Source organism: Macrobrachium nipponense, chromosome 18, assembly GCF_015104395.2.
Source record: "Macrobrachium nipponense isolate FS-2020 chromosome 18, ASM1510439v2, whole genome shotgun sequence".
NCBI classification, from domain to species: Eukaryota; Metazoa; Arthropoda; class Malacostraca; order Decapoda; family Palaemonidae; genus Macrobrachium; species Macrobrachium nipponense.
The window spans coordinates 42766934-42791427 of NC_087211.1; the positions used below are offsets into that span (position 1 = coordinate 42766934).

At 37.7% G+C, this 24494-nt stretch overlaps 1 long non-coding RNA gene across 2 annotated transcripts in view; it reads right to left on the minus strand.

Moving 5' to 3' along the window:
* LOC135197003 (uncharacterized) overlaps window positions 1–24494 on the minus strand; it is a 900249-nt gene that overhangs the window by 285914 nt on the left and 589841 nt on the right. For both annotated transcript variants that reach the window (XR_010310528.1, XR_010310527.1), the window contains one exon: window positions 827–943. This is a non-coding gene — a long non-coding RNA (uncharacterized LOC135197003). The remainder of the gene's footprint in view (window positions 1–826; window positions 944–24494) is intronic.

A 24494-nucleotide genomic window follows, 5' to 3' on the forward strand; every position in this document is an offset into this window, starting at 1 on the left:
ATATATATATATACATACATACATATACATATACTGACGCACATCTAAACTATAAACTAAACATATAAACTACGTTACTTACCTCACCAAACGTTAAGTCATGGCGTCCTTTGTATGGCAAGGTAGAAGAGCATCCTTGGTTATGTGAATTGAGGTTAAGAATGTCGAAATAGAAAGTCTTGCCTCAGACACTTCCTTGGTTGGTTTATTATATATGTTTTATTTATTCATTTATTTATTTATTTTTACTGGACTGCTATTGGCTGTCAAAGAAGTGCTTGAATTTATTCCATTATATCTGAATGCAATTCCCGATATATATAATATATATATAATATATATATATATATATATATATATATATGTGTGTGTGTGTGTGTGTGTGTGTGTGTGTGTGTGTGTGTGTGTGCGCGCTGTCATAATTTCGTTACGTTTCCCTTTACCATCATAAAAATGTTTTCAAATCGAGGTAATTTAACACTGAACATTTTCCGAGCTCTATAACAGTACTCAAGACTGAGGAATACAATGGGTACTTGGGTTATTGCATAAGATCTGTAGTGAACGAGGTATATGACCAATGCGATCCGGAAACGTTCTGGGATGAAGAATATCCAGAAACGACAAGTACAATTCTTGATGAACGTTCCAGGACATTGCGATAACAAAATCGACACAATTACCACAATTCGTGAACATTCCAGGACCTGGGACATTCAGACATCAACCTCTGCATGCTGTTACTTGGGTAACCATCGCGCGATGTTACTCTGGTTCCAGGGAATGACGCAACTCAAGAAAAGAATAGCGGAAAACTGTTACTTACGGATCTCAGAAGTAAGAAGAAAAAGTCCTTGGTGCAACAAGTAACGGCAGAAGCTACACACGACTGTGGCAGGCGGAATGCAGATTGCATTGGCTGGCTGTACATCCTACGGAAGTCCTGAAGGAAATGAGAAAAGAGAAACGCATATAAAAAAAAGAAAGTCGTTATCGATGCATGTATCTCACTCAAAATGGCCAAATAAAAAATAATACTGTGGTCCAATACCTCTTTCCAGAAAAGTAGTCATCTAATAACATCTTGGAGAAAAAAAAAAAAAAGGTGTGAAAATAAACATACCCACAAAGTACCTTTCTGATAACAAAAAAATCTACGTTGGAGAATTTGGTTAATACGGAAAACAACTAACATCAGAAGTAAACAAAATTACCCTTAATCTAATAACTCATAAAAATATATTTCTCTACTGAAATAAAATTGCAAAACAATATCCATGTAAGAAAACTAAACTATAAATATTTTAATGGTTTTTATAACTTTCAATAGAAAGATTAGTGCAATAAAACCGCGTAGAGATAAGTAGGAAGCGAAAATTCTAGATCTTTTTCTCCGTTTGTTTTCTTGTTATAAATTCTCTCTCCTCTCTCTCTCTCTCTCTCTCCAACAGTGATCTGGATACCAGAAAACTTATAAACATTCCATTCACATTCCTTTTTTGCTACCAGAGCAAAAAAAAAAAAATATATCAACTGGAGCATCCCAAACTTCTTACAATTTAATCCGTCCGCTGATTCTTTTCCTATGCTTACTAAGATCGCTATTCATATACGGAAAAAGAAAAAAGAGCAGGCGACACTGTTATGTTCTAGCTATGAACAGTTATACCGAATGAAAAAAAGAAAAAAAAAATACTCCACGGAAGGAATTTGTTTTTTGTCCGCATAGCACAAAATAATTCCACGATATTTTGGTCTCTCGCTCGAGATTTCCAAGGTTTATCTCAGTAACCTTCGTAATTAGATAGTAAGATTTTCATGCTGATATCCGCCTAACCTAAGGTCGTTTGAGGTGGTTCTCTCTCTCTCTCTCTCTCTCTCTCTCTCTCTCGTCTCTCTCTCTCATATAATATATATATACATATAATATATATATATATATTATATATATATATTATATATATATATATAGTATATATTATGTGTTCATGAGCGTGATAAAACTCTTCCCTTATATTCAAATACTGTAACATATGACAAATTAGGTCTTCAATCCAAACAGATTCTTACAGATCAGGCATTCAAAAACCTCTTTGTAGATTCAAAATATCCAACTTCTAAGGCCCACCCCTCTCTTTTCCATGCCCACAGTGAAAGTGGGGTTAAGATAGAAAGAGACTATCCAAGCAGGATATGAATACGAAACGTACTAAAACTTCTATAAATTTATGAAAAGGTATTTATTAACTTGTTCATTCTGAGTTGATGGGAGATCGGTTCGAGGAGGGAGGTGACTGGGGGAACGGGAAAGAGAGAGAGAGAGAGAGAGAAGGGTGGTGTCCACAAGGCCGGTGTCTACTAGTCGCAACTGGTGAGGTCCAATTTCTCTGCGAATCCTGGTCCTCCGGGTTTTCCCTGCGTTAAGGGCGTAGGATGCGTAAGGGGAAAACTATGCCTCGATATCTCTCTTCCGCAGGCAATAACAAACGTCATCTATAATGAATCGCAGTAACTGTACCCTCTCTCTTTCTCTCTCTCTTAAGGAACATTTCGTTCATTCTGGAGAGAAAAATAAATAAAAAGCAACCACAACCACTTCTTGAAGAGGAAACTTTAGTAGGATTCTCTCTCTCTCTCTCTCTCTCTCTCTCTCTTACGAACTGGAATGCAGAAGATGGTATGAAAAATTGCCTTCCCTGGCCTTTTGAGGAACGTTGCATTATCCCCAAAAGTTCATCGAAATACAAAATAAAAACGGTAAGATATTTCTCCTCAAGAGATTTGCCAGCTGAGCTTCCCCCCCCCCCCCCCTCTCTCTCTCTCTCTCTCTCTCTCTCTCTCTCTCTCTCTCTCTCTCAAGCTGTTTCAACTCTTTCGCTGTGTCTGTCTCAACACGCGTAATGGCTCCTTCTTTTTTTCTATCTCTTTCTGAAGCTTCATAAGCAGTTTCTTTCTACCTTTGCCTATTTAACTTTCTCTCTCAACAGACTGTTTATTCTTTTATTTCTGTGTCTCTCTGTAGCTATTCTTCAGCCTTTCCGTCCTGCGCTCTCGCTCTCTCTCTCTCTCTCTCTCTCTCTCTATCTCTCTCTCTCTCTCAGGCAGTTGCTTATTTTCACATCTCTAGGCCTATTTTTTTCTCCCTTTTGAGTTGATTTTTCTTTCCCCCTCTACATATAGTTGCATTTCCTCTTGTTTTGAATCTCTCTCTCTCTCTCTCTCTCTCTCTCTCTCTCTCTCTCTCTTAAGGCTCCTGTTTCTTGATCGTTTTCCTACTCTTCTTCTTCTTCTTCTGTTGATGATGATGACGATTACGCTACACCTCGCCTCATTCTCCTGCTACTTCCTATTCCCTGACCATCCCCGGCCTCCCTCACTCCTACGCCTAGCAACACCCGAAACAGGCCGCACGCATCCGCGAGTAGTAGGCCATCCATGTTACAAGGTGTGCCAAACCAAGGTATCTCGCCCAAAACTGCTTCGGGTAAAAGAGAAGGTCACAGACTCAACTTGCAGAAAGGGGATTGAGAGGCGGGAGGGTTTGAGGGGGCGGCAGTTCATACAGTGGAGACATGATCGGTTTCAACTATTTACTCTGCAAGGTCTGACGCGGAGGTGGGACATGATGAGGGAGGGGAAATTAGCCGAAGAGGTATGGGGGGAGGGGGAAGTGGTCATGCGTTAAACTGCAAGACTGACAAAGTCGAGGGCTCTCTCTCTCTCTCTCTCTCTCTCTCAACCAGCATGGCCTTACACATAGTCTTCCTGACAAAATGATGGATTTATATAAATCGACAGCAACCTCAAACCTCGGAATATAGATAGCCTCCAAAAGCAATGCTAGCAGACACCGTTTAACATTGTGATTACAAATAGCCTGTACATCCTAATTAATCACTCATTTAAAGTCAACAAGATAAAGATGTTCTCACCTGGGGAAGTCGTAAGAATTACTATTAAAAAAATGATGGAAATATTACGCTAGCGGCTCAAAGACTTGCTTGGGTTGCCATGTTTGTGTGGATGAGGAATTTTTATTGTACGTCACCAACTTTGTGTTTCCATTTCCTGCGAGTTATTTTTGTAAAACGAGTACTCTACATTCTGAGATTCTGATAGCCTAGTAACAAACAACACAGTCTTCCTCAAACAGCGGCTTTACTACATTTATTCAATTACCACAGATGAATGTTCTGTAGTTTTTAATAGTGATAAAACATTCAGTACAACCTCTCTCAAAACAAAATGCAGAGAGAGAGAGAGAGAGAGAGAGAGAGAGAGAGAAGTTTCAAGTATAAACAAAGCTAGGAGCAGGACTGAAATAATGAAAACTCCTGTCACCATCGTCTTAAAGACAACCAAAAAGAGGCAAAACTCTCCACTCGCATTGCAGCAGCTCGCAGACAGACGCCAGAGAAAACAGAAAAGATTGCTTACACATTTACTCGTTTTGCTTGTGCTTGCAAGCCGGGGTCCTTCACCTGTAGCATTCTTGCGCAGGCGGGCAGAGAGCTGAGTCCTACACATACGTAATGACGTGCTTCCTGAGGAGAACATCCGAATCCAGAGTTTTTCATTCAGCATTTCTGTACCGTCAGTATCTCCCGGAGGCATCGTCAGCAATTGTAAAAGCTTATATGCTAAGAGGGTCCTACTTCATTCTGACTTCTAACAACTGCAGCAGCTGGCTTGCACTTATGTCGGCAGAAATAGTTACCATTTTAACCTCTCTCTCTCTCTCTCTCTCCTCCTCTCTCTCTCTCTCTCTCTCTCTCGAAAATATTTTTCTCTCATTCCAAAACGATAAAAAAATTTAAAAATTTCGATCAACCAGTGCCTCCAGAGTCATTATTTTCCACGTAAGCAGCAAGCGCTAGCCTCAGAATTAATTCATTAAAAAAAACAACAAGTAGGCCCATTTACATTGCACAAATGCATTGTGAAGTATGGCGTTGTGCTCTGGTAACGACAATCTTTTACAGCAGACGGCCCGTAATAGGAGATTCCTTTACTTCGTACCCTATAACCTCATGAAACTCTACGGATATAAAATCCCATAAAAGATCTTGATCATATTATTGCGTGTTGGTATCACAGGTGTTACTTTGAGTATGTCAACGTAAATTTTCCTTTTAAATGTACGCGGAGACTTCATATCCACACTGATATATATAATATATATATATATATATATATATATATATATACATAAAATTTTTAGGTACTATATATATGAGTGTGGGTGACTTCACAAGCACATCATAATATAAAGTGAAAACTTATATCAACCAAATTAGCGTCAACAATGACAAAAGACTACAGCAGCACAAATATACATAATGACATCAAAAGCCAACGGAATAGCGAAGCGAAGTTACCCCGACGTATTTACGTAATGTAACTGCGTGCTAGATCTAACACAGGGCCTTGAGACGATGCGTCAGCATCTCCCAAGTGTTTGTTCCCCCGATTCCTGGACGGGCGAGATGCATCTATGATTACCGAGAAGCTTCTCTAGGACGCCGAGGCAGCGTGCAATTCACACCCAAACTCTGAGGCATCATTGTGACCCATTGTTACTCGCGCCGGAACAAACAACCTCTCCCCCCCCCCCCTCCCCACCCCCACAACCCCGCTCCCCGTTTAGTTGCCGTGTAGATCTCCATTATTCAAACATTTCCGTTTTACTTATTTTGATGATGAATTTTGCCAATTTGTTTTTTTTATTGTTCATTATTTATCACTTGTTACCAATAAACTCCTTACGCTGTTTACACAATATTGCAGTTCTAAGGATTCTGAATAGGATTGCGTGATTCTAGTAACGTTTCATAAGGAAATGACGATGATGCCTATTCATAATGACATTTACGAAGCGTTATATGGCGTAACAGAGAACCACCGCTACGACTGTCTCGTACTATTCAAATTTGAATGATTAAGTCAAACAATCTAATAATACTTGGAGCTGGGACGCTTCAGTGTCTATAAAACATAAAATTTGCAAATCATGTATGTTCTCACTTGACCACGGTTGTTGGACGCCATTTTGTACTGCAAAATCAATTTATATATAACTTCTAATCTTTGTTAAAAATTACATGAAAAAAAAATTCTCTGTCCTATTTATCCTTATCGGGTATGTTCTCTTGCTCTCCCTGGGTACTAAAGACCATTCTTTCCGATCACTCCTTCATCCTACTTTATAGCTTCTCTCCTCCTCCTCCTCCTCCTACACTTTGATTCAAACAGTAATTTCACCAATGTACGAATCGTCATTTTGCCTACATGGACAAATCATTTCAAAATACTAGGTCCAGGATCCATCGCCTTACCAAAGTTAACCTTTTAACCACTGTTATGTATCTGTACGTTTGTTACCATTCCAACTACATTGTATAGCTATATACATATATATATATAATATATATATATATATATATATATATATATATATATATATATAAGCAAATATCACACTACGTCTCGTAACTGATATATACTGCCTATCATTTTCCTGTAGTATTCGCTTATATAATGAGGTCACGTGCATCTACTGTGATTTTATAATATTTATATATATATATATATATATATATATATATATATATATATATATATATATATATATATATACATGGAATTTCCGAAGTAATGTTATATACACATATATATTTATATATATATACATATACATATATATATATATATATATATATATAAATATATATAACATTACTTCGGAAATTCCATGTATGTAAAAGTTTAAAGGCTAAGGAAATCATGATTATTCCGAAGCCTGTCATAAAGGACCTTCAGCAAACCTGCAAGAAGAGGACAACTTCAGGGAGAACAGTTACGTGTTGTCTTATTTGACATCTGCTGGCCGGAGGATATCAAGTTTTTATTACCAATTCTAATTATATGCCGCCGATCGTCCCATCATCAAAGCAACGTCAGGTCTGGCCAGTACTTGGTTAGGTTACCAACAACTGAGGACAAACTCTGTGAATGTCAGTAAGACAGGGAATAGGGTAACAACCTTATCCCGGAGATACTCCCTGTAAACGCCACAGCGAAAAAATAGTTCGTTAGTGAAATCATTAGTTCATTACTGTTCAACACTAAGTTTTATTTTTTATCGCGAAGTTCCATAACTAACAGAGAAGACCCGCACGGAAAAACAGGAAATACTTGAATTTTGTGCGTGTGCGTATGTTAGTGTGGAGACAGGCTCTTTCAACGTCTTTCCTAACCAAACACGGTGATGAACCCACCCCCCAACCTTCCACCCAAACCCCCCCAAAAATTTTCCCCTTCTAACATGTTATCAGACGTTCACAGTAGACATGGGATCTTCCTTAACCTGATACAGAATATACGTATACGCAATGGCTATGCATACGGATCAATTCATTATAAAACGAGAGGACAATGGGCACAAACTGTGATGAAAGTATTGTACCGTTAATCATCAACGTCTCAATCATTCTACTCTCTCTCTCTCTCTCTCTCTCTCTCTCAGCGGTTTTGGGTTTCTATTGCTATGCAATCCATGAGCCCGTTCTGCAATATTTGGGAGACGTCTAGTCAACAAGTAGTTGTGGAACGACGGACCCAGGAAAAAAAACCTATCTCTTGAGAGAGAGAGAGAGAGAGAGAGAGAGAAGATGAATATTGTTCTTTGTAGGAAGATTTCTAGTAATTACAATACAAGACTAATTATTTTCTACACGTTGGATAATTATCTACCGATATTTCATTGAAATCTAGCTGGGTATGCGCTGTGCAAACTGTTACCCGCATCTCTGCAAATTAACTTATGATGATGACAATCAAGTATTTCTTATTCCTTCGTAGATCTTGCTTTCTGAGGTATATACACAAAGACAAATTTTTTTCTTAATCTAAGCTGAGTAAATTAATTGGATGAAAAAGGATACCTTACAATACGTTGTTAAGTTCATTAATATAATTCAAGGTTGGAGATGGACAAGGTTCCAAATCTTCATTTTAAATCATGTGCGTAAACACTGCGAACAGGAGGAATTTTAATGTTATTATTGCCCTAACAGATAATAACTTTGTAGCAATAGTTTGAAAAAGGACTGGCTTATTGTCACTGCATTATTGATATTATTACTATTATTATTATCATACTAAATGTGCACGCATCATTTATAAAAGTCCAGATATGCCGAGGAAGCACTTACAGAGAGAAACATCATCATCATCATCATAATAATAATAATAATAATAATAATAATAATAATAATACTTTTCATGAAAAAATTAAACGTGTAGACACATACACACATTCAGCTCTGACGACTTCGTGTAATACGACACCACGTGTAACTTTACGTTAAGCAAATGTCTTTCAAATAAAGACTTAATTCCCAACATAAGTTTTATTCGTTTTCGATTTATCTTCTCTGTTATTCATTTTTTAATTCTCTATTTCTTTCAACATACTTTCACCCAATTTGACTTATAGCCATTCTATTCTGTGAAAGGTCGCTCGGGAAGCCATTGGGATAATAATAATAATAATAATAATAATAATAATAATAATAATAATAATAACAATAATAATAATAAATATTACTATTATGTTATTAAAAGTAAAGCAGAAAGGAACAGATCGAAACAAAGAATGGCCGACTAGCCGACCTATATACTAATTTATTTTCACAACACTTGCCAGCTAACAACTATGGTCACAAACGTCGGATACCAAAATGATTATTGATATAGATCAGCACAGGCTCTTGCCCTCTGGAGCAGCAGACGTGTTTTTATTTATTTTTTTAATCAGTGGATGAGAAAATAGCCTTTAGAAAAGCGGATGAGAGGACCATGGCCACATCCATTCAACGTGGTTGTCTCAGAATCAATTGGTGAACAAAACCGATTCCCCGGAGAGGTTGTTTTTCCTTTCTCTGTGGAGCCGAAAACAAGGAGAGAGACCTTACCTTACCTTACAGACCTTACAGTTCGTTCGGGTTGCCCCAGGTCCCTCAGTGTGAGGCGCCTCTAATGTCTACCAGAGAGTTGCTAGTACATCTTCCGGTATATTTTGCATCTTCCAATCTTGGATGGTCTGGGATGCAGTTTAGATATTTGTCGAGCTTATTCTTAAACACATCTACGCTCACTCCTGATATATTCCTCAGATGAGCTGGCAACGCATTGAATAGACGCTGCATTATCGATGCTGGTGCGTAGTGGATTAATGTTCTGTGTGCTTTCCTTATTTTTCCTGGTATAGTTTTGGGCACTATTAATCTACCTCTACTTGCTCTTTCTGATATTTTTAGTTCCATGATATTTTCTGTTATTCCTTCTATCTGTTTCCATGCCTGAATTATCATGTAGCGTTCTCTTCTCCTTTCTAGACTATATAATTTTAAGGATTGTAGTCTTTCCCAGTAGTCTAGGTCCTTAACTTCTTCTATTCTAGCTGTAAAGGACCTTTGTACACTCTCTATTTGTGCAATATCCTTTTGATAGTGTGGGTACCATATCATATTGCAATATTCAAGTGGACTACGAACATATGTTTTATAAAGCATAATCATGTGTTTCAGTTTCTTTTTCTTGTTTGAAGTGCCGTAACAACATTCCCATTTTTGCTTTACATTTTGCCAACAGAATGGCTATTTGATCATTGCATAACATGTTTCCTATTCATCATCACACCAAGGTCTTTAACTGCTTCCTTATTTGTGATTGTCTCATTATTAGGTCCCCTATATGCATATAGCTTTCCTTCTCTGTCTCCATAATTTATTGATTCAAATTTATCAGAGTTAAATACCATCCTATTTACCTCTGCCCAATCATATACTTTGTTAAGGTCTCTTTGTAGAGCGTTCCTATCTTCATCACAAGTAATTTCTCTACTTATTCTTGTGTCATCAGCGAAACTACTCACTACCGAATCCTTAACATTACTGTCTATGTCTTCAATCATAATAACAAACAATATTGCAGCTAGCACCGTACCTTGTGGCACACCGGATATTACCTTGGTTTCATCCGATTTCTCATCGTTTGCAATAACTATCTGTTTTCTGTTGTGTAAAAATTCTTTTAACCATCTTCCTACTTTATCTACGATATTGTGTTTTCTAATTTTCTTTGCTATATATTATGGTCTACTTTGTCAAAAGCTTTGCAAAGTCTAGATAAACCACATCTGTTTCATTCCGCTTTTCATATTTTTGAATATGTTCTCACGGTGGACTAACAGTTGGGTTTGTGTACTTTTTCCGGGTACGAAACCGTGTTGTCCTATATTAAAACAAATTATTTTTTATTAAATGTTTCATAATATTTTTCTTCATTACCCTTTCATACACTTTCATAATATGTGATGTTAGACTCACAGGCCTAGTAATTACTTGCCTCTAGTCTTGATCCACTTTTGAAAGTAGGGGTGATATATGCTAATTTGTGCTCATCATAAATCTTGCCTGTATCTACACTTTGTCTTAATAATATTGCAAGTGGCTTTGCGATAGAATGAACTACTTTCTTTAACAAAATAGCAGGGACTCCATCCGGCCCTGCAGCAGCTCCATTTTTAATTTCATTAATTGCCTGCACAATATCAGCTTCATTAATTTCTATGTCAGCTAAATATTCACTATTTTCGTCCCTTACTTCTATATCATTATCTTCATTATCTATTCTAGGGGTGAATTCTCTCTATCGTTCTGCCAGTATGTTGCAAATTTCCTTTTTTTTTCATTCGTTAATCTCCCTTCAATTCTCAGAGGGCCTATTTCTATTCTTCTTTTATTCATCTTCTTCGCATATGAGTAAAATAGTTTGGGGTTTTGCTTGATATTTAATAGGGTTTTTTCTTCCAAGTCCCGTTTTTCATTTTCTTTTGATTGTTATAATCTTTTGTTCTGCATTTTCTATCTTACTTAGTTCTATAACTTTCCATGCATTTTTTTCTTTTGCAAGACCTTTTTTCCACTTTCTGATTTTCTGGAACAAGATCCTTCTGTCTCTTGGTATGCATGAATGATGTTTACTTTCTTCTTCGGTATATATTTATCCACTATTTTCTCCAACAATTTTTTATATAATATCTCCATATTTACCCTTATGTCATCACTTACGAAAATGTTATCCCAATCTTTGTTTATTCTTCATTAATTTCTGACCATTTTATATTTTTACTGTAGAGTTGTATTTTCCATATCCTTCCCACTTTTTCATTTCTTGCTTATCTCTATTTTCACTTGCTTTGGAATGAACTGTTAATTCTATGACATTATGATCTGAAATACTTCGCATTATAAACTATTATTTCTTTAACATAATTCATCTCGTTCACAAATACTAGGTCTAAAGTATTTTCCTTTCTTGTTGGCAGGTGATTTATTTGTTGAATGTTGTATTCTAGTAGCATATCTAATAGCTTTTCAAATTGCCTCTTATCTTCTGCACTACTATTACTCTCTTTTTTATATGTATAAGTACAACACAGTCTCCTATTCGTTCTTTCCATTCTACGAAAGGAAAGTTGAAGTCACCAGATAGGAGAATAGTCCAGTCCTTGTGATTTCTACATATATCATCCAACTTTTTCAATTATTAAGTCAAACTCTTTAGTATTAGGAGGTCTATATATTATATGTTCATCAATTTTTCAGATTCAAATTCTACCGCTATTAGTTCACATTCTGAGTTACTATATTTCTCATATATTTTTCCTTGTTTTTTTGTCTTTCCCATATATTGCGGTTCCCCCTTGATTCCTATTTTTTCATATTGATCTATAAGTTTGGAACCCTTTTATTTGATCATCATTCCAGTCTCTGGGAATACCAGGTTTCACTTATATTCATTATATCTATTTTCTTTTCATTTTGGGTTAGGTCTTCTAAGTACTCCTATTTTTCTTTTTGAGTTACTCGTAACTAAACCCTGCGCATTCATCACTATGATGGTTTGCGTGTTTTCTCCTTCATTTAATATTGGTAGTAATAAGGATTTTCCCATGTCTCTTTCCTGTTCTGGTATGTTGTTCTTTTTTTCATTTCCAGAAATTCTGACATTAAAAAATCCAACTTTTCCATAATATTGATCTTCCTTCATCATAATTATTCATTTTTGTGTCCTGAATCTGCAATTTTCGCCGTTTCTGCAATATCCTCTTGCATAATAAATACAGTTATTATCTCTTGAGTAGAATTTCGGAGCTGATGCTTTGAAATTTTTTGCTGTCACCTCTGCTATCTCATTGGTGGTTTGCTTTTCTCTTTTACCTGATATTCTTGATTTCTCTCTTTATTTGTTTCTTTCTTATTTTGGATTTTATTACTTGGTTGGTTATTTATTTGATTATGATTCATGGCTACAGGGTGCATATATTTGCATTTTTTGTCGAACTTACATCCTTTTCCTTCTTTTAGGTTTTTACATATTTTTGGATGCAGATCTCTGCAATCATCCCCATAGCCATCTAAGTATGCACATTTACCATATATTTCATAGTTTTGACATACCTTAGGATGTTTGTAGTAACATCTTTCTCCAAATCTGCAATTCCCTCTTTTCAAAAGGTTGCAGATTTTGTCTTTCTTGTCTATTTTTTCCTCTTTCCCGTCATTGTGTAGATCTGGGTAGAGCCTCTTCGGGATTTGCTTTTCTGTTGTCATATCGTAATTTATTTCTTCGTAGGTATGCTGCTTTATTGCCTCATATGTAGTATCAATGAGTATCTCTGCATCCATACTTTTATCTTGTTCTTTGTTTTCCTTATTTTTTTCTGTCATTTCATTTTTGTTTACTTCTCTTCCGTTTTCCTCTTCTTCTTTTTCTTCTTCTTCTTCCTCTTCTTCTTCATCCTCAACTATTTGTACATGAGAGAGAGAGAGAGAGAGAGAGAGAGAGAGAGAGAGAGAGAGAGAGAGAGAGAGAGAGCGTTCACCTGAGTTCGCTCACCTCGGATTGTCACGGATGAGGAAGAGGCATCTGAGAATGATCTTGTAGCCGTGCTGAACTTGAGAGGAATGCGACTGAACTTGAATCGAATATGACTGAACTTGTAAAGAATGTGACTGAACTTGAACGGAATATGCCTGACCTCGAAAAGAATGTGACTGAACTTGAATCGACTATTACTGAACATGAAAAGAATGTGACTGAACTTGAATGGAATATGCTTACCTTCAAAAGAATGTGACTGAGCTTGAATCGAATATAACTGAGCTTGAAAAGAATGACTGTATTTGAATGGAATATGAATGAATTTGCATCCAATAAGATTGAACTTGAAAAAAAAAAATGTGACTGAACTTGAAAAGAATGACTGAACCTGAACGGATTATAACTGAATTTGAAAGGAATATGACGGAACTTGAAAGAAATTGAATGAATTTGAATCGATTATGACTGAACTTGGATATGACTGACTTGAAAAGAATGTGACTGAACTGGAATGTAATGTGAGCTGAATCCGACAGAACTTGAATCTAGTAAGAATGAAATAGTACAGAATGTGACTGAACTACGAACCATTCATGGGCGAATGCTGCAGCTGAATTTTAGTTCAAAATGTTGCGACCAAACTCGAGCAAAGTGTGGCTGAACGAGAGCAGAATGTCGTTGAGCATGAACGGAATGTCGATGAGCTTGACCGTATAATATGGCCATAAATGAGTAGAACGCGACGGGGATTCGTCCAGAACGTGACCAAATTTGAGCTCTGTGTGGCCGAACTTGACCAGAACTTGCCGGAACTTGAGTTAAACTTCTAGTCTATCTCCACCCCACCCCAAAATCTTTTTATCTAATCATATTTTCAGTTATGAAGCCACAGATATTCAGATATCGAAAAAAATATTATATTTAATAATAATAATAATAATAATAATAGGGGACACTATAGGCGCCCGGCACGTGGAATACTTTCCTAATATCTGGGGATATTCCAGAACGCTAATCACCCGAGGAACAGAAAAGGCAGCTGCAAAAACTATACAAATGATTTAAACTTCTAATAAGGATGCATCCGGTTAGGACCGACCAAAACCAAGTCATGACGTTACACAGGCAACTCCACGTGGTCCGTACCCTAAAAAACTCGTCGTCTGCGGTTTCTAGCGTTGTTATTCTGCGCGTTTTCTCAATTAACACCACAACGTTTTCCTTTTAAACGCGATTTAGCATCACGTGGTGAACGCACATCACTATTTGCGTTCATATTACTTTTGCCACACTTTCTATCCCCCGGGGATTTAGTGCGCTCGCTCTCTCTCTCTCTCTCTCTCTCTCTCTCTCTCTCTCTCTCTCTCTCTCTCTCTCTCTGTGTTTTCGTTTGAAGGGAATACGAAAATGTGCATTAACTTCAGAGACATAACTCAGTACATATCTCTAATAAATAAATAAATAAATAAATAAATAAATATATATATATATATATGTGTGTGTGTGTGTGTCAGGATAACTTAAACCATACATACATACATACATACATACATACACACACACACACACACATATATATGTGTGTGTGTGTGGTTGTGCGTGCGTGTATGTGTACTGGGTATTCCACCTGTTATTTCCCACAAACAACCAGCAAAACAAACCAACAGTTAGTACCTCCAACGCTGATGTAAAATCGACTCAAACGTGACGTCATAAAGATTTACGCACAATTAAGTCGTTATAACCGCTTCTAGATAACCGAGCGTAATGAGGCAATTAAATGAGGCAATCAGCGGTTCATACGCATGCTTAGCTGCGTACATACGCGTAAGGAGCGCTAATCATATGATATGATTCATTCCTTCATTGGCCATGAAAGGACTGGGTGCAAAATGTTTACTGTTCATTAAATTCCTATTGTGGCGCTTCTTTTTTTCAAGATATTAGATTCCTAAGCTCTTACATCTAGGTTGAATTCTTCAGAGCTCAGCCTTTCACCGAGTTATCGGTTCCTTGGGCATTGAATTTTCATTTAAATTCCCTCAGACCCTTAAAGACACTGAATTCCTATGGGGCCTTGATGCCAGCCATGAAATTCTGTTGGTGTTCCTCTCTCAAAACATTAAATCTATCAGCCATATTCGATTACATTAAATAATGATGACGGCTTTATTTCAGGGCATTAAATTAAAAATTCAAGATATTGGAGTTTCCTTTGGAACATGTCACCATACTGAATTCAAACGTCCCTTGTTTCAGGTATTAGGTCACCATAATTACATGTACTTACGACTGGAACATATTTATAGATAAAATTGTCATAAACTCAATTACCTCAAGACGTTATTTTTCCTATGGCCCTATTTCAAGACATCAAATTCCAATGGGGACCGTATTTAATAAAACGAAAAATTACTATAACAACTGAATTCACACTGAAACGTGCTTCAGAACATTTAAATCCAGATGGGACAGACTATGAAAATGAATTCCCATCATTCGAGAATAATTTGCCTTGGAATTATTGAGACCATTAGAATTCCTGTGTGGTGTTAATTTACAAGACAAGACGGCCAAAGAAGGCCACATTGCACCACCTTCAAAATCACATTTCATCCCTGGATGATTGTCTGGAATGCTATGCGGGTGGTCAGGACATGTTCATCTCTTTTCCGACTGTTTAAAATTGGTTCTTTAAACACACACACACTTAACTGTAAATCAACTTAATCGCCTAATTGCTGCTTTCAGGGTTACAGTTGTACGTAGTACCCAAGCAATCACATATTTCTCAACCTGAACGAGAAGCACCTGCAGTGAAGGCAGGCTTTTAAAGATTACCTTGACACAGGTGCACCAACTGTAGTTACTGCAAATAAACAACAGTTGCTGTAAATAAACAGTGCAGCTGTCAACAATGGGGCTGATAGTGTAAAATGCCTGTCGAGTAAGGTCGTTTCTTCGTCACCACCTGACGCTCAGCACATCGACATGGCAACCAAGAATGCAATGTTGTCAAATGCAATGTTGTCATCACTGGTGAATTTCCTTGCTCTATGTAATCATATATAATAATAGTATATATACATATATATATATATATATATATTAATATATATAATGTATATATATATAAAATAAATAAAATAAATATATACCACCCAACTATATAACATAAATATATTATACGTAAATAGGAAAAGTATGAATTAAGGAAAAAAGCAAAATGTAAATAAAACGGAATGTGATACTGATAAATTACTGAGATTGAATAACATACTTGACAATGGCATTATTGTAGAGAAAAACGCGATGCAAACAATAAACATCTCTCAGAACACGGTAGCAGAAAAGAGAGAAAGAGAGAGAGAGAGAGAGAATTTTCACCACAATTAAAAGCCAAATCCATCATATTTACAAAAGGTACAAGATGACATCTGTAGCCATGTGCTAGTCGGTAGAATCCGTGACTGCGCGTTGCCGTAAGAATACCAGGCCCTATCCGCCCCCTCCAACCTCGCCCCTCCCCTCTACGCATGTGTGCATGCGGCTCTCTTCTGCCTTCCACCCCCCCCCCCCCCCTCTCTCTCTCTCTTCTCTCCTCTCTCTCCTCTTCTCTCTTCCTCTCTTCTACTGACAACTGTTAGTGGCTGCACGACTAAGCCTGAGAACCAATCAGGCCGGGTGCAACAACCTTAAGATACGCCGATTTCCGTTCTTTTAGCCTGTATTCATTTTCATGCGAGGCGGTTAACCCCCCCCCCACCCCCCCCCCCCCACCCCCCCCCCCCCCCCCCAAACACACACACATACACACGCGCGGACTCAGACCAGACAACGAAACATCAGATTCTTTCCGATCACGTAACTATGCTGGCGGCTTCCAATGCTAACGACACAACCACGACATATTATATGCACGAGCTCAAAAGATAAATTTCCAATAATCGCTAGGCAGCTCTTCTCTGTATATATACTCACGATATGGCTCCCACTAAATTGACAGATCGAATGTTATCATCTGGCGCCTAAGCCTAAGAGGAGTCACTGGAGCAGGAGGCCTGCATTACACAACCATGAGACGTTACAGAAATAGATTGATTGGTCCCCGAAAGCTGGCGTCGTAACTCACATTACGGAAGCGCGATCTATTTTACATACTATGAAACTTATATATTATATATATTATTATATATATATAATAGATATATATATATATATATATATATATATATATAATGCTAGGGTAAGATTAATCAAGTCAATAATCTCAACCTTCTTACAAATAATAATAATAATAATAATAATAATAATAATAATGACATCGCATCACAAGGAAACTACCTTTCTGATGTAACGCACTTCCTGGTGGCCCCATCTCAGCCCATATAACTTCCCTAACCCTTCCCCGACAGCTTTCCCCCCGCCCCAGACCGCCTTTCCCCTTCCCCAACCCCCAAAAAACGCCATCGAATAGCATTATCTCATTACATATCCTCACGAGCAGTCACATGACATTCCAACCCGTCGGTATGGGACTAATTGTCATTCGATCGCTAACAAGGTCGTAACGTCTCTCTCTCTCTCTCTCTCTCTCTCTCTCTCTCTCTCTCTCTCGTTCTTTTTCTAATTTTTTCTTTCAAGCTTTCAACGGAAATATGTACTGGGGTACCTGAATATCAACCACTTACCTCCAACCCCCCATACAAAATACTGTACAATTTCGTCAGTTACTTATGACTCCATGGGTTAACTGTCACCATTCCTAAGATTAAGAATTCCAGACATTCTCTCTCTATCTCTCTCTCTCTCTCTCTCTCTTTAAACGAACCCTTAATATAATTGCATAAAAACAGAGAAAAAAAGAGGAGGAGGAGTTACGAGGCGTAACAAGCAAGGACGCCTCTGCTAGTTTATAGTTGGATATGCAAAGTTATGATTCATCTCTCTCTCTCTCTCTCTCTCTCTCTCTCTCTCTCTCTCTCTCTCTCTCTCTCCACACGTGATGGATACATATAAGGAAGTTCACACGCTGAATGTGCATAAAACACGATAGTGAATATCACCTGATCTTATAAAAGGGCTCTGCAAAGGTGCACTGAGTCGTGGGTTGAATAACTTAATAGACGTCCGACATTATTTCCAAACTGTATACATTATATATATATATATATATATATATATATATATATATCAAATAATGTATGTATGTATGTGCGTATGTATATATTATATAATACATATACAGTATAGTATATATGATATACAAGCGCATGCGTGCAAGAATACATACTTGTATAAAATCTTATGACAAGAGAACCTTCAGAAAAAAAAGAACGTCCAGCAATGAATAAAGGATTGGCATAATCCAGAGGAGGAGAATAACTGTAGATAGTAGATCATCCATAAATCAATTCCGGACCAGCGAAATATTGCAAAATATTCCTCCTTGTCTGTCCACGAGCATCGCATAGAGACAAATGCCTTTACTGCTTTCATAACGGGCTTGAGAATATCTGAGGCCATCCAGCTTGGCTCTCCTGCCAAAGAAAAGTGTTGATATATTGCATAAATGGCAATCAAAATGTCAGTATACTTTCGACAGCATTACTCTCAATATATAGGTCACGTTTCTTTTTCCTATTTATATTCTTTGAAGAGATGAAAGGTCTTCATTGCTTTGAGTACCTGACTCTTGGTTACAGGTGTATTATCCAAGTGGCTGAACGAGCTATTGTCGAGGATTCGGAGAGGACATCCTGTTGCTGTGGGAACAAGGAAAGGGAGATGGAAGAGCCACGCCCCCTCTAGCTTATTGGATGGGATTTATTGTACGGGAGGTGAGTTTTGTGGGGGGTAAGCTCCTTAACACTATTGGAGGCCGCTCCGATAGGCCATGGGTTACACATTTCCCATCTGCATTGTTGGGGGATGGGGGGGGATTAACAGGTTCTGGAAACCGCAGGTAATGGATCAATTCCTTGGAATATTTCAAGCTGGCTCTTGGTGGCCATTCCAGCTTCTGGTCTGTGATGATTACCAAGTCCTCTTCGAGGAAGAAGCTGAATTGTGAGCAAGGTGTCAACAGACTTCTGAATGTTGTTATGGAAGAAGCCGCACACGTGAGGGAGGGGTTGGGGGCGGCGGATCAGTTCTGGAAACACTCCTTACCTCTTCTCCCACGATAACCGAGTTGTGGGGTGACTGGTACGCTGCCGGTGGAGGATGGGGATACAGGAAGGGGGAAGACACTCCTTCAGGAAGGATGGAGGTAGGAAGGGGAAGAGGGGGAGGAGGAGGTGGGGTTCTTCTTGGCAAGCGTCTAAGCAAGGTCGGTCGCTCACCCCGGCGCCTTGGGCCAAGACAAACTTCAACAGAGCTACTCCTCCTGTCGGCGAGATTCCTGTCCATGACGAGAAGAAAATGGCCCATTTGGAATATTTAGGAGGCCTCTCGTCCTCTTCTCTCTCTCTCTCTCTCTCTCTCTCTCTCTCTCTCTCTCATTTGCAAATGACATCCAGCACACAGACGACCAGATTCGAGGGTCCTCGACGACGCGGTCAGGACCAACCCGTTAAGTTTCACAGGTGAGGGGGCCTCCCTCCGTCAGAAGCGTCGTTCGTTTCCTAAATGTTATGAATCTCCCACCTGTTAACCGCCCTGGCTGCTGCTGCTGCTGCTGCTGCTGCAGATGTTACGTACACTGTAAAAAATAAATATGCTGCTGGTGTTCTGGTTCTCCATTTTGTTCCTCTTTCTAGCCCAGTGCCTGGTCGGTCCTGTTATTCCTCCAAGCACTGAGCACTGAGATAATCTTACACGTTAGTTTGAAATACCGCTTTGTCTTCGTTACTTTTGAACGGCTTTTTGTAAGTTTTTGTGCTTTTGTTCCATAAGAATCCTTTTATAAAATAATAATTGCCGTTATTATTTTCGGATATGTTTTACGGTATTTTTCCAATGACCGTGTTTCTCACTTTATTTTTACTCCATAACAACGTGCGAACAGCAATAATATTATATAATATAATAGTAATAATCAATCAAGCCTACCACACTACGGAATAGTAGATATAATGTCCTTTCGTCGAATTTCTTGTATAGAGGGAGTCCCCTCTGAACAGTTGTATTTACAGTTATAAACGCCGAGAGTTCGACTTTTACCTGCGCAATCTTACTTTTAACCCGTGCACCACTAACGCTTTCTTGCTTCCTATTTGTATGTTGATTTTCTGTGTGCATATGTCTGTGTGTGTATTCATTCATAGGGAACGTTCCATTCAAGTCCCATTTGTGTGTATTCTTGTGAACGACGGCAACGTACCTACCGATTTACATTCCACTTCCTTATATCAGAATTTTGTTTCCGGCGATTATTCTCTCTCTCTCTCTCTCTCTCTCTCTCTCTCTCTCTCTCTCTCTCTCTCTTTGTGTGTGTGTGTGTGTAAACGAGTTATGACATTAAACTTATGAAGTGAAATTATGTTACTAAGAAAAAATTCCATATACTTATGTCAAATAAGATCTCGTTTACGTCTCTCTCTCTCTCTCTCTCTCTCTCTCTCTCTCTCTCTCTCTGTCAATTTTTAAAATAGCTCAACAAAATGGGAAACAGGATCAAGACAAATGATTATAAATAACTCAAAGTACGATCCCAGGTACACCCGACATCCTTCCTTTATCTTTATTCGTTGTGAAGGATGGGGAAGTATGGGGTGGAGGGGAGGTAGGGGAGAGAGTGAGGGATAAGGGCTGCTCTATGAGCAAGAGCCCGTGCTGGCATAAGGCCAGCTTAATCTCAAACAACAGCAACGAGTGAGGGTCGAGTGAATAGGAGAATGATATGAAAATCCATGAAGCTCCATTGACCTACTTATTCAATTTATTTCCATGTTCCGGTGTACTACATAGCAGGTCGGATTTACTTACCAGAGATCATACAAGGATAGAATAATTCGAGATACTATTTTTACTTATAGATTTTAATTCATGTTCTCAATAACGACGAAGATTTTTTTTTTTTTTTTTTTAGCAAAATGGTTATCGTGTAATTATTTACTTTTATCAATAAGCAGGGGTAGCAGTCACTGCCATATTCATCCTTGAACTGAGCAAACTTCCAGTGCACCGACAGATGCTGAAAAAAGGACCTATTTATCTATTGATCTAGACAGTCAAACGATTATGGTAAGACTTGTTGAAAACCAGAAGGTTAAAACTTCTGGAGAAAAAAAAAATTTAATTATACAATACCCTACCAGGGTGAATGAGATAAAATTTGTAACTAAACATAATTCCAGTATATATTTATTTATATTACCAATGCAAATCGCTCCATCCAGACACCCACTCATCTTATTTTTGTGCAGACGTTTATGTGAATGCACTGTTCACTCACGACCAGGGTCACTAGAGAATTAGTGGATTTTTAAAATCGTTTTGATACGGAGCTAGTGATCTTTCTTTCTTTAGTAGTAATGTGGTTTTATAACAGTTTAATCCTGTCACTACCAACATCAGGTAATTTTACTATATTACCAACAACTTGTTACTTAACATGAACAACAATAGGGGTATCATAATTTTTAATTCTACAAGTAATAATAAACCTTAATAAATATGCGTCTATATGCTTGTCGGATTACAAAGGAGGGGAAGCTAGATTGTCCAGTTGTTTAATTTCAACACTTCATGACCACCTAAGCCCTAAACATTTGATAAGAAACACATTTTTCCCCTTTTCTTGTCAATAAATCTCGACCATCTTGTTAATTGAAAACTTTACACAACGACAACGGTTATACAGCAAATTAGCAAAGGTAATATCTTTACTACAATAGTGTTAGCAAAAACTGGTTCTGTTATTTCAAGTTTCAAACTAAAAACTACATAAATGTATCCTCTTTTTGTACGTCTACGCCTCTGTTTGTTGATCTGTCAGTCAGTCTGTACAGATACTACCTAAAAAAAAACAATAAAATAAAATATAAAATAACATAAAGAAGAATTTTGTAATAATTTCGTTGTGGAATGCTCTGGGTCTAGGGACAGATCATTGGATTCTGAGACGGATCTGTATTTGATGTGACTACAAGATTCCATTCTATTGTTTTCTAGTTCACTTTTGCTATTGGAAAATGGTTTCTTTGACCTTCAAGACATTAAGTTTCAACTACATTTTCTTTCGATATTTTCATGTATTGGCCGTTTTCAAAGTAACTCATATCACATTTTAGCGGCTGCGATCATTACATGCAATACTGAGAATATTGAGGACCTTAATTTTAGTCGTAAGAGAAAATCTGTCGAAACAGCCTGTTAGTCTATAAAATGAATTTCGCAATTTCACAAAGAGAAACTTTTACATGACTCGCGTCATTAAAGGTTTAAGTTACCTCTCAATGTCGACCCAAAAGCAATAAGACTCCTCTCCTCTTTTCTTTATATAAAATGAGTAGATGTAAAAGTTACTATCCACTAAGGGAAATAACTTTGACCATGAATTACAACAGGAGGGGCCATCACTAAGAATTATACCAGCACAAACTCGAGGTGTATATGTTAACTTTCTCGTGCTTTCGTTCTCTCCTTCAACACGTTCTTAAAAAATTAAACCACATTTTCTTAAGGTATACAAAAACAGGTTCATAAACACAAACCAACGCATGCCTTATATATATATATATATATATATATATATAGAATATATAATATATATATATATAGATATAACATACATACATACATATACACATACAAATATACAAAGGTGGAAATTACCATAGATATACAATAAAGTGGACGAAAAACCGTTTTATATTTCAGGTAGTATTCCACCCTACTACCTTGGTTGCTCATTTACTCCCCATTTTCTCTTCCTGTATGCACTTCAAATCCATTTCACTAGTTTTTGCAGCTTCTCTCTACTGTTTCTATTCTACTTCACTGGTAATATCAGCAGTTCTACACTTCATTCACGACATTTTTCTAAACCTGGTGCTTTGTTATACGCCAATTCTCCTTTCCCTAACATCTCACATCAACCCACCTCACACAATTGCCTCATAACAAGAACATGGACCACGGGTCCTGTTAAAAGTCACTTTCTTCCCATAACTCTCCAATCATCTGCCTTACTTTCTCAATCATGATCCTGTCATACAACTTCCCAGTTATGCTAAAGGATTAGACTAGTACACCTAACCGACTTCCTTCTCCAGTGAACTTCAAGTAACATCTAATATCATTTTAGGCCTTTCGAGTTGATAACTTCGGTGCTGTTTTTCCCTTCTACTAAACTTTCCGTCTGCTTCCATTTTTCCCGTAATACAACCTTTTATTCTTCAACAGGCAGGTCTTAGATACCTCACATTCTACTTCACGATTTCTTCCCTCTTTTGCTTATCTTCCCACTTTGTCTTGTGACCTTCCCTCTTTTTTTTCAAGTTTATTCCTTCCTTGTCTCAATGCCTTTCGTCTTTCACCTTTTTTTTTTTACTCAATTTTCTTGTTTCCTTGTCTTATTTTCTTCCCTTTCCTCATCCATCAGTTTTATTTTCTTCCCTTTTTCTTTTTACCTCTCCCTCTTTTTTTCAGCAACATTTTCTTCCTTTTCTCTAGTCTGGGAGAAGTAAATGCAGTGGGAAATCCTCACTAGCCTATATAAAGAAAGAAAGACCTAAAAATAGTCTAACGTATCCGGAAAGCCACCAGTCTGGTTGCCTTCCAACGTCAGCCTTTACCTTTGAGAATGACAATTTATTTCTAGTCTTGGCAACGTCGAGAATGAAGGCGTTAACATGCACATTTTGCGGCCCTTACAAGCATGTTTTATCAATTCTGGAGGACAACCGATGAAAAAAATAGGAAAAAAAAATAACAGCAGAGAGCTTATACTCACTCCCGCTTGTCTTGCGACCTATAATCCTATCACTGATGGACAGAAGGAAATGCAAAGCCTCGTCAAAGAGAATAACTGGCAACAAAATGATACTTTCACGTTCTATCAAAAGTGGATACGAAATAGCTTATTTACCTTAAAATCTCCAAGAGAGAGAGAGAGAGAGAGAGAGAGAACTACCGCTTACCTATTTTTCTTCTGTGCGCTCCCCCCCCCCCCCCCCCCCCCCCCCCTTTAAGCAATGACTCAAACTTCTTCTATCAGGAACTGTCTAAGCGACAAAATGAAGATTAAAAATATCAGGTAACCTAACTGCTGGAAATGCTTACAGGAACAGTCAGAAGTTTAGGGTACAGAGAAACCGAAACAGAAGTACAAAAGCAGGGAAACATAAGAGACCACAGTGAAAAGCCGGCGAGATGGAAAAGCTTGCAAGAACAGGTAAGAGAAGGAGGCGAAGAGGAAGATGAAGAAGAAAGAGAGCATGAAGTAAAAAAAAAAAAAAAATAATAGAAAGGAGAAATTAAAGCAAGACCACTGACCAACAGGATATAAAAAAAATGGATTACAATGACAAGAAGAAGAATGAGGAAGAGGAAGCAAAAGATGATGAAAAATTAAGGCGAATGAAGACAACAATGAA